Below are 13,684 nucleotides of genomic sequence, written 5' to 3'. Positions count from 1 at the left end.
ACAGGAGATCACACACTGTATTATTAGTATTGAGAGACAGGCTCTCTGTCTGTTCCTCAGGCTGGGACAAGAGATCACACACTGTATTATTATTATTGTGAAACAGGCTCACGGTTTTTTTTCCCGGGCTGGGAGAGAAGATCACACTGTATTATTATTATTATTAAGAGTCTGGCTCACTGTTCCCCAGGCTGGGACAGGAGATCCCACACTATATTATTATTATTGAGAGACATGCTCACTGTTTGTTCCTCAGACTGGGACAGGACATCCCACACTGTATTACTATTATTGACAGATAGGCTCACTGTGTCTTCGCTTGGGCTTGAACAGGAGATCACACACTGGACGCGGAGCCGATCATTTGCAATTGGGCTGTGTCGACAGACCAGGACGAGCTCTGTCGGCTCAAAAGCAGCGCAGGACCTGCAAGAACAACAGAAAGCTTAGCATCCAGCGGGGGCTTCTTAGTGAGCCCAAGATCTCATCAAGAATCGGCTCCAGCAACAGGGCTGGGCGCATTGTTCCATTCTCCGACCACTCTCGGTGTAAACAAGTCCCTCCTGGTCTCTGCTTGAATTGCACTTTCCTGCGTTTGCTTTGGTGTAACTGGCTTCCCCTGCATGGGCGAATGTGTAGAAGATCCTTAGTAAGTCATTGAAGAAAACCGAGAAGAGGTCGGAGTGGCCTCTGTCCTTCATCAACAATCCAGTCAGGCAGTACTCCTCTGTAAAGCGCCGTTCGTTCACATCGATTGGCTTTTTTTTGCCTTCATTCGTACAAGTAGTAAAAGCAGACGCCCTTATTCTGCCGTGACTCGGTTGCGGCTACAACGCAAAGTACTGACCACTATACGATCACGGCGAGTTACCGAGACACACGTGGCAGGGCGGAAAAGGCTGTGCTCTCTTCGTGTGACATAATTCGGAAAAGTCCTGACGTTGCATTTCAACTGAGCCCCAGTATACATCGACCCTTCGACACTCTGAGTGACAACTCTCTTGCGTGTTTTCTCATATTTATGTAGTTTGCTTGGATGATGCCCGGAACAGCGGGGTTGTGTGCTCCCATATGGTCTAGCGGTTAGGATTCCTGGTTTTCACCCAGGCGGCCCGGGTTCGACTCCCGGTATGGGAACGTGTCCGTTTTGCCTCCTGCTTTCCAAAAGATCAGCACCGTGTACGAAAGAGCCGCATTAAAACTACTCGAACGTGCAAAAAGTGCGAGAAGAGGGGGCGCTTGTTTCCAACCGAAACTTCTCGCGTGTGAGACGAGCTGATCATCGCTGTGGGAGGGTTACTCTGGTAGACAGGGCTGACCTTCGGCAATAGGATTTATACTCTCCAAGATGATATTTGCACTTTCTGGAGAGGCGATTTTCTCCACTTCAGTAGCCCGATTTCTTCGATTGCGTGGAGAGGGCTGTAGAATGTGGCGCCGCCTTTCCTGCTCCGTCCATGACAGGCGTGCTGGTCTCTGGAGAGAGAGCACGGTCCATCAGCGCACTCCAATAAAGGCACTGGAAGCAGCTGAATCGCATTGGCGAAGCTCAGCGCTGGGCCGCTGGGCAGGGTTTACCACCGTTTCCGTAGTGTAGTGGTTATCACGTTCGCCTCCCACGCGAAAAGTCCCCTGTTCGAAACCAGGCGGAAAAACAACAGACTTCTTTTGTCGCCACGCTGTGATCGAACAGACCCACTCACCTCTTAGTGTGGCGGGATCTGCACAGTGCAGGTCGCAGCGCATCCTGCTTTCACTTCAATGCGCGTCCTGATGTACCCCGGTCTCCCGCGTGACAGGTGGGGACAGGTGACAGGTCCTATACTAACGAGGAAGACATCGCTCTCTCCGACCCCCGGCATCGTGTCCCGACCCACCGTGCTGGAAGCCGACGCGTGCTGTGATTCCTTTACGGAGCAGAAATGACAACCGAGGAGCCGAGAGATCATTTCAGCATTTCGCGTCTGAACGGAAAACACAAACGACCAACTCGGAATGACTTGCCTTTGACGCTTTTCAAAGCGTTCTTTGTGCACGATGACTGCGCCGCCTAGCAGATACAAATGGGTTGTACAACTTTGAACTAGCAAATGGAAGAGGGCTGAAGTAAGAGACAAGATGTAAAAAGGGTTAACTTAAGTCAGTTCTGCCTGAAAATTAGACTTCTAAGCAACAGGGGTTTATGGCAGGAAAGGGGGTTAACTGATAAGGATTCCAGATGCGAGGGGGCATAATCTTAAACTGACCATTTGGCCAGGGTCTCTTAACTGGCCAAATACTATGACCCCCCCCCTTACCATAACACCGAATGATGTCTGAAGCAGCAAGGAAGGACTATATAACCTGAAAGTTTGTACCGGCACATCGAAGAATACTTCGGTTTTGTTGTTTCTTGCGGGAAAAAAGTCCCGACTCTCTCTGATCGATTGGGAAATCTCTGCTCCCTGCGAGAATCGCCTGAGATGACGGAGTAAACGTGAGTTCCTGAATTCCTCTGGCCCGGGGAAGACACCGGTGTATGTAATGGGTGGTTTGCTGTAAGCCCAGAATTTGGTCTGGCAGGCGGTCCGCGGTATTGTGTACAGGCGTTCGAAGCTGGTGTAGGCATCCCACACTGACAGATGAAGAAACTGAGTCTCTTTAGTCTGAAGGGAGTGTCTCACACTGACAGGCCGGAGGAACTGAGTCTCTTTAGTCTGAAGGGAGTGTCTCACACTGACAGGCCGGAGGAACTGAGTCTCTTTAGTCTGAAGGGAGTGTCTCACACTGACAGATTGAAGAAACTGAGTCTCTTTAGTCTGAAGGGAGTGAACCCAGGTGCCCTGTGCTGAGCCAGGATCAGGGTGGAGTGGCGATTGCCATGATCTGGCGAGCACAAAGCTTCATCAGCTGCCCTTTGCCACAGGAGGTAAGAGGATGTCCAGTGATGACGGGCTTCCCTGTCCGTCGTGGCAGTGAACAGGTCCTGGTTACAGGATCTCTAAAAAAGGAAATAAAGACTGAAATCAGATCCGACCCACCATGCTGCCATGGCGACGGTGCACTGCCCAGTGAAAGTGGCAGCCTGTCCCTGGACTGTGGGTGGAAACTGGAGCACCTGGAGGAAACCCCCACAGACCAGGGAGAGAACATGCAAACTCCACACAGACAGCACCCACAGCCCAGGTCCAGCACTGTGAAGCATGCCCGACGATGCGGAAGGGCTTTTACAAATGAGTGTGTAACTCACACTGGTGCCCAGGATGGCCTGCTACCGGATCGCAACCTAATTTTCTTAATGCAGTTTGTTCGAAGCGGTTCGCAGGAGCTGGAGGTGAGGACTGAGCTGGGGTCCAGTGTGCGAGAGTGACTGCTGATGTCGTGTGTGTGTGTGTGTGTGTGTGTGTGTGTGTGTGTGTGTGTGTGTGTGTGTCTGGATCATTGTGAGCGCCGTCAGGTTTGTGTATTTGTTTAAACAAGAGGACATGTCTGTGCGGGTCTGACTCTGTGTGAGGGTGCAGCTCTAACTGTGCGCGCGCGGGCCTGTCTATCTCTCTACAATGCATGAGGGGCTAAATCTGCCTCCGAGAACCCGACTTTTCAGAAGAAAAATCTATGAAAAGGCACGGCCTGGCCCTCTTCTCTTGCTCCCGACGTATAACACACTGGGGGATGAAGCTGGTGTCTTCAGCTGTAACCCTAGCTATTTATGCAAACAGCTCTTTTATGAAAAGCAGCTCTAGGCCTAGACAAGAGGAACAGATAAAACAAATCTTGGATTTATGGCTTATTCAAAGCAGACTGAGCGCTGCTATACTGTATGTAGGAGCCAGAGATGAAGAATGAGCTATTTAAGGAAATCAGGAGTGTGAGAGAGGGAGTGTGTGTTTTTCCTCCCAATAGAGAAGGCTTGTGGTTCTTTATGCTTTTCTGCAGAGGCTGCCAACGTGAGTACGTGTTGGGTTCTTGGTTTGAATGCTCGAGTTGTCAGGCTGGCGTTTTTTGTTCCTGTTGGAGCCCATAATTGTGAACAAGGCGCTTGAGGACGTCTCTGTGCGGGTGTGCGTTTGTAATGACGTGTGTGTGCCTCTCTGTTTCAGTATAAAAAATTCATTTAAGACATTAAGGCTTTTCATGTTCCTAATATTCTTTCCTTCTCGACAATAATAACTAAGGTGGCTGCTGGAAGAGGTGTTAATGGGGCCAGCAGGGGGTGCTCACCCTGCGGTCTGTGTGGGTCCTAATGCCCCAGTCTAGTGATGGGGACACTGGACTGTAAACTGGCGCCGTCCTTCGGATAAGACGTAAAACCGAGGTCCTGACACTCTGTGGTCATTAAAAATCCCGGGGTGTTTCTCGAAACGAGTAGGGGTTTTACCCCAGTGTCCTGGCCAAATTTCCCATTGACCCTTACCAATCATGGCCTCCTAATAACCCCCATTTATGAATTGGCTTCATTACTCTGCTCTCCTCCCCACTGATAGCTGGTGTGTGGGGAGCGTTCTGGTGCACTATGGCTGCCGTCGCATCATCCAGGTGGATGCTGCACATTGGTGGTGGTGGAGGGGAGTCCCCATGTCCTGCAAAGCGCTTTGAGTGGAGTGTCCAGAAAAGCACTATATAAGTGTAAGCAATTATTATTCATTATAATGTAATAAGTCCAATATTTCTCACCCCTCCATTGTAAGGCATACACAACACAAACACCAGGAACAATTATCTCAGAAGCCAGTTAACCTCCCAGAAGAAATAAAAGGTGTTAAAAGTAAGTATCTCCTTTAGGTGAGGACAGACTGGATCAAACAAAAACAACATTTGAAGTGAATTGCAAATGTATTGAGTTGTGATGCAACTGTAACTTGAACCTAACATGACTGGGGCGTGCATTTTTGAAATTGCATTTTCACAGCTGAAATACAAAATGAAGCTGATCGCAGTCCAAACTCAAGGTATTGTTGTAAAACTAAATATTCAACGTGTTTCTACCTGTCCCTTTTCAGCTCACTCAGAAGTCCACAGCCTGCAGCCTGGTGCCTCTCTGTCTCTCCTCCTCCACACTGCTGGTCCAGTGGAGGTGCTGTTTGATCCTGCAGGATCTGTCCAGTCTCGTATAGTCTTACTGAACAGCGCAGGGCTCCCTGGCCCCAGGTATGAACAGTGAGTGTCAGTGCAGAACAGCTCTCTGACACTCCGCTCCCTCACTCCAGCTGATCAGGGCAACTACACAGTGAGGGACCTTATGGGAAGCAGTATCAGCACTGTGATCGTCACTGTGGGTGGTAAGCAGGTCTACAGTAGGGTCACTAGAGTGCTCTATATTCTTGACAGAGTGTGTTCTTATATCATCCTCTGTCCTGATTGTCTTTCAGCTCACAGAGACATTGTCACCCTGCAGCCTGAAGCCTCTCTGTCTGTCCCTCTGTTCACTGGAGAGCCAGTGGAGGTGCTGTTTGATCCTGCAGGAGGTGGAAACTGGACCTCAGTGTGTTCTGTCCAGAACACCACAGCCAGCTGTGTCCCCCAGTACAGTTTTTTTTTTTATTTTTGATGATTAGCCATATGTTGATTACAATATTGTACATAATGTATAATTTGAACTCGATATTTTTCAGGAGTGAATGATTGTATATTTTCAGAATAAATTTCAAAACCAAATTATTGTCCCCCGATCTCTGTCTCTCTCTCGTCCTGCTGTCTGTCTGTCCCTGCCTCTCTGTCTCTCTCTTTTAGCCCCGTCTGTCAGTCTGTCTGTCCCTCGATCTCTGTCTCTCTCTCTCCTTCCTCTCTCTCTCTTGGTTTGTTTGTCCCTCAATTTCAATCTTTCTCTTTGCCTGCTGTCTTTCTGTGCCTTCATCTTTGTGTCTCTCTCTCCTTCCTTTCTGTCTGTCTCTCTGTCTGTCCTGCGTTGTCCCAGCTGGGCCTGTCTCCCCGGCTCTCTGCCTTCAGCTCTGTTCGCCAATGTCCCACCAGCCCGTCTCTCTCTCAGCCTGTCTCTTGACTTGCAGGAGGAAGAGGAAGTGGAGACAGCTCCTCCGGCAGGAGAGAGGAAGGAGGTCAGTGCTGGTCCCACCCTGCCTCCTGTCCTGTCTGTGGTGGAGTTTCGCCGTCTTGTCTGTCCCTGGGTCTCAGTGTCTCTCTCTCTTTCAGCCCTGTCTGTCAGTGTCTCTCTCCTCCTCCTCTCTGTCCTGTGGTGTCCAGTCAGTGTGTCTCTCTCCTCCTCCTCTCTGTCCTGTGGTGTCCAGGCAGTGTGTCTCTCTCCTCCTCCTCTCAGTCCTGTGGTGTCCAGGCAGTGTGTCTCTCTCCTCCTCCTCCTCTCTGTCCTGTGGTGTCCAGTGGGTCAGTATTAGTGGGCTACACCCAGGCTTACTCACTGCGAGTGTAATCTCAGCAGAGTCTCTGTGCTCTTGGGACACTTGACTCACCTGTCTCTCTCTTTCTCTCCCTGTGCTGTCCCTCTCCTGCCCCCTCTCTCCCTCCTCGGACTCCAGCTGGAGGAGGTCCAATCAGCACCTCCTGTGAGACAGAAGAAAAAGAAGGTGGGTAATGCTCTGATCCTCTCTTTACTCCTGTCCAGTGTCCAGTCAGTGTCCAGTCAGGGTGTCTGTATGAACCCCTCTCTCTCTCAGTGCAGTGTTCATGTCCTGGAGTGTCAAGTCAGTGTGTCTGTATGAACCCCTCTCTCTCTCAGTGCAGTGTTCATGTCCTGGAGTGTCCAGTCAGTGTGTTTGTATGAACCCCTCTCTCTCTCAGTGCAGTGTTCATGTCCTGGGGTGTCCAGTTTGACTCTGAACGTGACCCTCCTGTCTCTGCTTCAGAAGCGCTGTTGCGTCTTTTTGAAGTCCCTGAGCTGCGTGTCAGTGGAGACAGAAGATCAGGACGAGCCGATGGAGGCAGCGGAGACCGTAGCTCAGGAGAGGAAGAGCGAGGGAGAGGAGGAGCAGGCTGCCGGCAAGGACAAGAAGAGGAAGAGGAGGTGCAGGTAAGCAGACAGGGGGGCGCCGCCCGGTCATGTCTGTGATTCAAGGAGGAGTCTCCTCTTGCTGTTTGATGTCATGGTGACGTCAGTGTCTATGTCCCTAACACCTGCAATAACAATATTCTTTCCAGGTTCCTTTCCTGGTTCTGTGCCTGCTAAGATCTGGACTGGACTGCACTGGACCGGACCTGAGGGACACCAGACGACTGTACTGGAGCCTAGGGACACCAGGCTGGACTGGACCGGAGCTGAGAGACACCAAATTGGACTGGACAGGAGCTGAGGGACCCCAGACTATGCTGGACCGAAGCTGAGGGACCCCAGTCTGTGCTGGACCGAAGCTGAGGGACCCCAGTCTGTGCTGGGCCGAAGCTGAGGGACACCAGACTGTGCTGGACCGAAGCTGAGGGACCCCAGTCTGTGCTGAACCAAAGCTGAGGGACCCCAGACTGTGCTGGACTGAAGCTGAGGGACCCCAGACTGGACTGGACCGAAGCTGAGGGACACCAGACTGGACTGGACTGGAGCTGAGGGGCCCAAGACTGGACTGGACTGGAGCTGAGGGGCCCCAGTCTGGATTGGACTGAAGCTGAGGGACCCCAGACTGTGCTGGACCGAAGCTGAGGGACCCCAGTCTGGACCTAAGCTGAGGGACCCCAGTCTGTGCTGGACCGAACCTGAGGGACCCCAGACTGTGCTGGACCGAAGCTGAGGGACCCCAGTCTGGACTGCACTGGAGCTGAGGGACACCAGACTGGACTGGAGCTGAGGGGCCCCAGACTGGACTGGAATGGAGCTGAGGGACACCAGACTGGATTGGACTGGAGCTGAGGGACACCAGACTGGACTGGACTTTTGTTAAGCATCAATAAACAATTTAAAAAAAAAATCTGTTTAGCTTTTGGTTTGTTCCCTCCCCCCCCCCCAAGGTTGCTGCTGGGAGAGGTGTGAGTGGGGCCAGCAGGGGGCGCTCTCACCCTGCTGTCTGTGTGGGTCCTGATGCCCCAGTATAGTGAGGGGGGACACTGGACTGTACACAGGCGCTGTCCTTCTGATGAGACGTCAAACCGAGGTCCTGACTCTCTGTGCTCATTAACAATCCCGGGGTGTCTCTGGAGAAGAGTAGGGGTGTTACCCCAGTGTCCTGGCCTGACTCCCCCCTGGTCTTGACCCATCATGGCCTCCTAATCACCCCCCCTCTCTGAACTGGCTCCATCCCTCTGCTCTCCTCCCCACTGGGAGCTGCTGTGTGCTGAGCGGACTGGAGCATCATCCAGGTGGGGGCTCCACACTGAGGGGGGCTGGAGGGGATCCCCCTGACCTGGGAAGAGCTCTGAGGGGAGGGTCCAGACTTATTAATTATTATTATTATTCGTGCTGCACTGGGCTTCAGTCCTGGCAGTGAGAGGGGGATCTGTGATCAGTACAGATACTTATGACTGTATAATAATACACGATAGAAATGGAAAACAGGGTAGCGCTGTAGTCCCTTCGAAACGTTTTGAACTGCCAGAAGAAGTTTTCACAACCCGGACTCGTGAAGGTACAGGTCTTCTCCCTTCGTCCGGAGTAAGGTGAGAGGTCACCCCCTCGGGGCGCAGTATCCCCGATGCACCCCCCCACCACCACCCAAAACGACACACACTTCTGTGACGATTGGGAGACCCCGGTTCGACCAGCCCCTGCGGTGTAGGAAACGACCCGCTGGAGAGAACACGCAGACTCCACACAGAAGGGTCACCTCGGCATTAATTCCAACAGCAAAACAACACCAGAGAGAAACGGTCTCCGAAAGATAAGCGCACACCGGGAAAAACACGAAGGGGTCATTACAAATGGGAATAGGAGTTCTTTTTTTCTTTTCCGGACGTCAGTTGTATAGTGTCCTGGTGATTTCTCCCGTTTCGAACGGAGTTTAATGTCGCGTTTCTACTTTATTAGAGAGAGGCACTGAACTTTGGGGAACGTGACATCCACCCAGTATTACTAGTAGGTTGATAAATATAAATGTTCTTTTTCCCCCCGTATGATACCTCGCGAAATATAACGATGGCCAACTCCTTAAGTCGAAATTTAAACCCTTCTCACGCTACAAGACAGTCCGTCAACATCGCCGCGGCCCGAAGCGCGACCTTCGGTATGACGTTGGCGGAAAAGGGGGTAGGGTAAGTACGTCACAGCCGGGGGAAGCCCCTATCACGTGAGAGGGGTGCGGCGGGCGACGAGCCCCCGGGGGCGAAGAGAAGTTGATTTGCGTGGGGTGTGGAAACACTACACGACCGGGCAAGCGAGCCGTTTTTTTTTTGTTTTGTTTTTTCCAGAACATCAGAACAACCGCAGAGATGACCATCGATCCACCTCCAGACGTTTCCTTTTTTGTCCTCTTTGGCCCCCAAAATAAAAAAAAAAACTGGGATCCATCGTGGCGTTGCCAAATTAAAACGTCAACCACTTATCGGGCTTTCGTGCTGTCCATGATGAAACCGTCATGGTTGTGTAAGCATACGTTACGTCACAGACCGGCGGCGCTCGGACGTGAGGAGTGTCGTTACGTTTTTGAAATGGCACGTCAGACAAGATCTCTGACAAGATCTCCGAAAAACCCAAACCTGTAAGATTCAATTTCAATTCAGTTTTTTATATAGCTCCTTTCACAACAAGAATGCCCCAAGGCCCCGAACAAAGGAGTTGTTCCACACCCCCGCCACCCTCTGTGTACAGTAGAGCCCCCTGTACTGACTGGAGGAGCTCACCCAGCTGTGTCTGGAGAGAAGCCGGGGTATCGGCTTCAACCACAGGGCTGGGCGGCTTGTTCCCCACCCCCTTCTGTGTACAGAAGAGCCTCCTGTCCTGACTCCAGTAGGAAATGTCACCTGGAGGCAACACACCGGCTTCTTTTAACAGATCACCTCGGGAATCGGGAACAACGGAGCTGTGTGCGGCCGTCTGTACGGAGGGGTTCAGCGCGGAAGGGCTCCGGGCTCGGGTCTGGACCCGGGGGGGGGACTGTCTGTGTGGAGTCTGCATGTTCTCCCTGTGTTCTCCGGGTCCAAAGACAGGCTTTTGGGCTAATTGGCTTCTGGGAAAACTGGCCCTGGTGTGTGTGTGTCCTATGATGGAGTGCTGTCCTGTCCAGGGTGTGTGAGTGAGTGTGTGTTTGTCATGTGATGGACTGGTTCCTGTCCAGGGTGTGTGAGTGTGTGTGTCTGAGTGTCCTGTGAGGGACTGGTGTCCTATCCAGGTTGTGTGTGTGTGTCCTGTGAGGGACTGGTGTCCTGTTCAGGGTGTGTGAGTGTGTGTGTGTGTGTGTCCTGTGAGTGACTGGTGTCCTGTCCAGGGTGTGTGAGTGTGTGTGTGTCCTGTGATGGACTGGTGTCCTGTCCAGGGTGTGTGAGTGAGTGTGTGTGTGTCCTGTGATGGACTGGTGTCCTGTCCAGGGTGTGTGAGTGTGTGTGTCTGTGTGTCCTGTGATGGACAGATGGTACCAAGCCTGGACACCCATGAGACACTGGCTTCCTCAGAAGACTCTCACGGAGGGCACACTGTCCCTAACCCGGGTCCAGAAGAAACTACAGTGATCTATAATTCCTGCGCCTCGGAAGGGTTTATGACGTCTATGTCCGGCGCCCGCGCCCGCGCCCGTGGACCGGCGGTTTGGCGTCGCGCTCCGCAGCTCGAGCTTCGGTGCGAGTCAGGGCGGGAGGGAGTCGATGTGGCCTCGGCGCCATCTTTGCTGGTGAGTCAATTGTGACCGTTGCGGTACAATAAACCATCAATAAACCTTTTCCCACCCCGTCCAGTATTTCTGTCGCGGCCCACGTCATTACACGCCATTTTTTTTATTTTAAACGTCCGCTAGATACGCAGGTGGCTCGATACCTGTCTTATCCTCGCCGGCGTCTTTATACCGGCAAGTGAATTTTATTTGGGGTCCCTCAGAATTGTGACAGAAATGTCAGTGAACCACAATAAAAAACGAAACTTTTTTTTAAAGGCGGTGAATGGATTTTTTGAGTAACCGTGTAGCGACTAACGTAAGGAAAAAAAAGTTGTCTTTCCCTACGAAGACGTTTTGGTACAGGACTTTCTTTAAATATCAGTTGTGCATAGCGTTTTACAAAAAGTTGATGATGATCTTGGAGATAATTGCAAAGGAAAATTGAGATAACTACCAAAACATTACGTGTGAAACGACAGGACAGAACTTTGAACCCACAAAAAAACAAAGGTATGAAATATTGCCTCGTCATGGGGGGTTGATAATTGTAGTAAGTGTTCCTAATTTTCGTAAAGAAATGTATATTATGGGAGTCACACGTGAGATTTAGTGTATATACGTTTCATATTGTGCATATATACGGGGTTAAAAAGTGGAATGAGTATGATTATAAACTCGTGTGTCCTATAATCAGATAATTTTTGAACAAGCTTTGATTAGACAGGTGAAAAACAACATCAGATCCTTTTTTTAATATATTCTCACGTCTGAATATCAGCTTCTCCCCTCTGGCCAACATTTCAGGGCTCCCAGGTGTAGATCCCAAATTGAAACAAATATTAATTTGTTACCCAGTTAAACAGTTAATAGAAGTGAGTGACCAGGGTAAATAAAGGTGGGTTAGTGTAAACTGTTTATTCTGGACCAGACTTCGTCATGTGTGATATGTCATGACTTCTTATATTAAGTTTTATCTTTATATTTAGTTCTACATGTGTAATAGATGCGATGTGTGTCCATAAAAAGGTTTCTCCAGGGGAAAATCAAGTTGGTTTTAAAACCGTGTTTCCTTTTTAGGGTACGTTTGCATTCCAAGTGTGGGGTTTTTGCCTTTTTATCATATTTTGGATGTGAATCCGTGGTATTTTTGCTGAGACAAGTTGCTTTTCTTATACGCGGAGGGATCTGCTCGTGAGATGTCCGCTTGGTCCATTTCTGAGCTCAGTATAAGGTGTAGAAAGCATGACTGTCATCATAACCCGCCTCTCACCCAGGTGTGGAATAATGTTGTGACTATTGCTTCAGCAATAACATGCTGATTGCATGTTTCTAGATGGGTATAACAGAGATCTCAACTACTGAGGGGCCTTATTAATAAAGTCTCCACAGCCGAAGCGCTGTGTCTCTTTTCAGCTGGCGATAAACCTTTCCTCGATCCTTTGCGGACTTGTAAAACTGTTCCTGATCAGAATAAAAAACGCTCACGCTAATACACAAGCACCCGTGTCTCGCCAAAGCTGACAAATAAACAGACGGACAAGCCGCACTACACGTGTGAACAGGGGAATGAGCGAGCGAGCGGGGATAGGGCGCCTCCTGCGCTTAAAAGCTTACAGCACCTGGTATTCCCAGGCGTTCTCCCATCCAAGTACTATCCAGGCCCATCCCTGTTTAGCTTCCGAGATCAGACAAGAGCAGGCGTGCTCAACCGGGTGTGGCAGTAAGCGAGAGCAAGGCTCGCTGGCACCCTTCTTATTGAGAGGACAGCTCCGTCACCTCTTTTACGACGCTGCTTTTTTTCCCTTGCGTTTTTCTCTTCTTCCCACGTTCTCTCTCTTCACTGCCTTCGTCCCCGCTCTATTTCACTTCAGCCTTTCACTCTTGCTTCCTTCCAATGAGGACGGAGCTGCGGGAGAAAGGGCGCTATAGAGGATCGCTGTGGAGAGCTGCTGCTGTGCTTTGACATCTGAGCTCTGTGGAAAACGATCTCAATTCAATTCTGAAATACGCGCCTCTCCGAACGCCAGCCGAACAAGTCTCCACAGCCGAAGCGCTGTGTCTCTTTTCAGCTGGCGATAAACCTTTCCTCGATCCTTTGCGGACTTGTTAAACTGTTCATGATCAGAATAAAAAACGCTCACGCTAATACACAAGCACCCGTGTCTCGCCAAAGCTGACAAATAAACAGACGGACAAGCCGCACTGCACGTGTGAACAGGGGAATGAGCGAGCGAGCGGGGATAGGGCGCCTCCTGCGCTTAAGAGCTTACAGCACCTGGTATTCCCAGGCAGTCTCCCATCCAAGTACTAACCAGGCCCATCCCTGTTTAGCTTCTGAGATCAGACAAGATCAGGCGTGCTCAAGGGGGTGTGGCCATAAGCGAGAGCAAGGCTTGCTGGCACCCTTCTTATTGAGAGGACAGCTCCGTCACCTCTTTTACGACGCTGCTTTTTTTCCCTTGCGTTTTTCTCTTCTTCCAACGTTCTCTCTCTTCACTGCCTTCGTCCCCGCTCTATTTCACTTCAGCCTTTCACTCTTGCTTCCTTCCAATGAGGACGGAGCTGCGGGAGAAAGGGCGCTATAGAGGATCGCTGTGGAGAGCTGCTGCTGTGCTTTGACATCTGAGCTCTGTGGAAAACGATCTCAATACAATTCTGAAAAACGCGACTCTCCGAACGCCAGCCGAACAAGTCTTTAAGTGGAAATCTAATAAGTAAATTGATTCTTAAAATGTAGAGAGCTTTGCAAAGAAATATATTGGGGCTTTTAGATAATATATTTCAAGGATGTAATTGCTGTGCTACAGTACGTGCAGAATTTTAGAAAACAGTGCGTCAACAAAGTACACTGTTTAGGTTACTTTAGAAGACAATGTACCAAAACAATATATGCTGTCTGGGTCGTTAGAATTAGCTGAAAGTAACTGATAAGCTTTGAATAACATATCTAGTGCTTCTTCTTTCGCTTTTTGATGTAATCTGTTTTCTCTTAGGGAAAGTGGAAGTTTTAG

General features: G+C 50.3%; 1 non-coding gene and 1 pseudogene across 1 annotated transcript; one reads left to right on the top strand and one right to left on the bottom strand.

The window, feature by feature from the left end:
• Positions 1-1,065: 1,065 nt before the first annotated feature.
• trnae-uuc (transfer RNA glutamic acid (anticodon UUC)) lies at positions 1,066-1,137 on the top strand. Its single transcript has one exon. It is a non-coding gene; the product is annotated as a tRNA-Glu (tRNA).
• Positions 1,138-12,936: 11,799 nt separating this feature from the next.
• LOC148666710 (5S ribosomal RNA) lies at positions 12,937-13,055 on the bottom strand (annotated as a pseudogene).
• Positions 13,056-13,684: the final 629 nt, after the last annotated feature.

Source organism: Lepisosteus platostomus, chromosome 5, assembly GCF_059453375.1.
Source record: "Lepisosteus platostomus isolate fLepPlt1 chromosome 5, fLepPlt1.hap1, whole genome shotgun sequence".
In the NCBI taxonomy this organism is placed as follows: domain Eukaryota; kingdom Metazoa; phylum Chordata; class Actinopteri; order Semionotiformes; family Lepisosteidae; genus Lepisosteus; species Lepisosteus platostomus.
The sequence above is the reverse complement of the archived record's forward strand: the minus strand, read 5'-3'. Positions and strand labels throughout refer to the sequence as shown.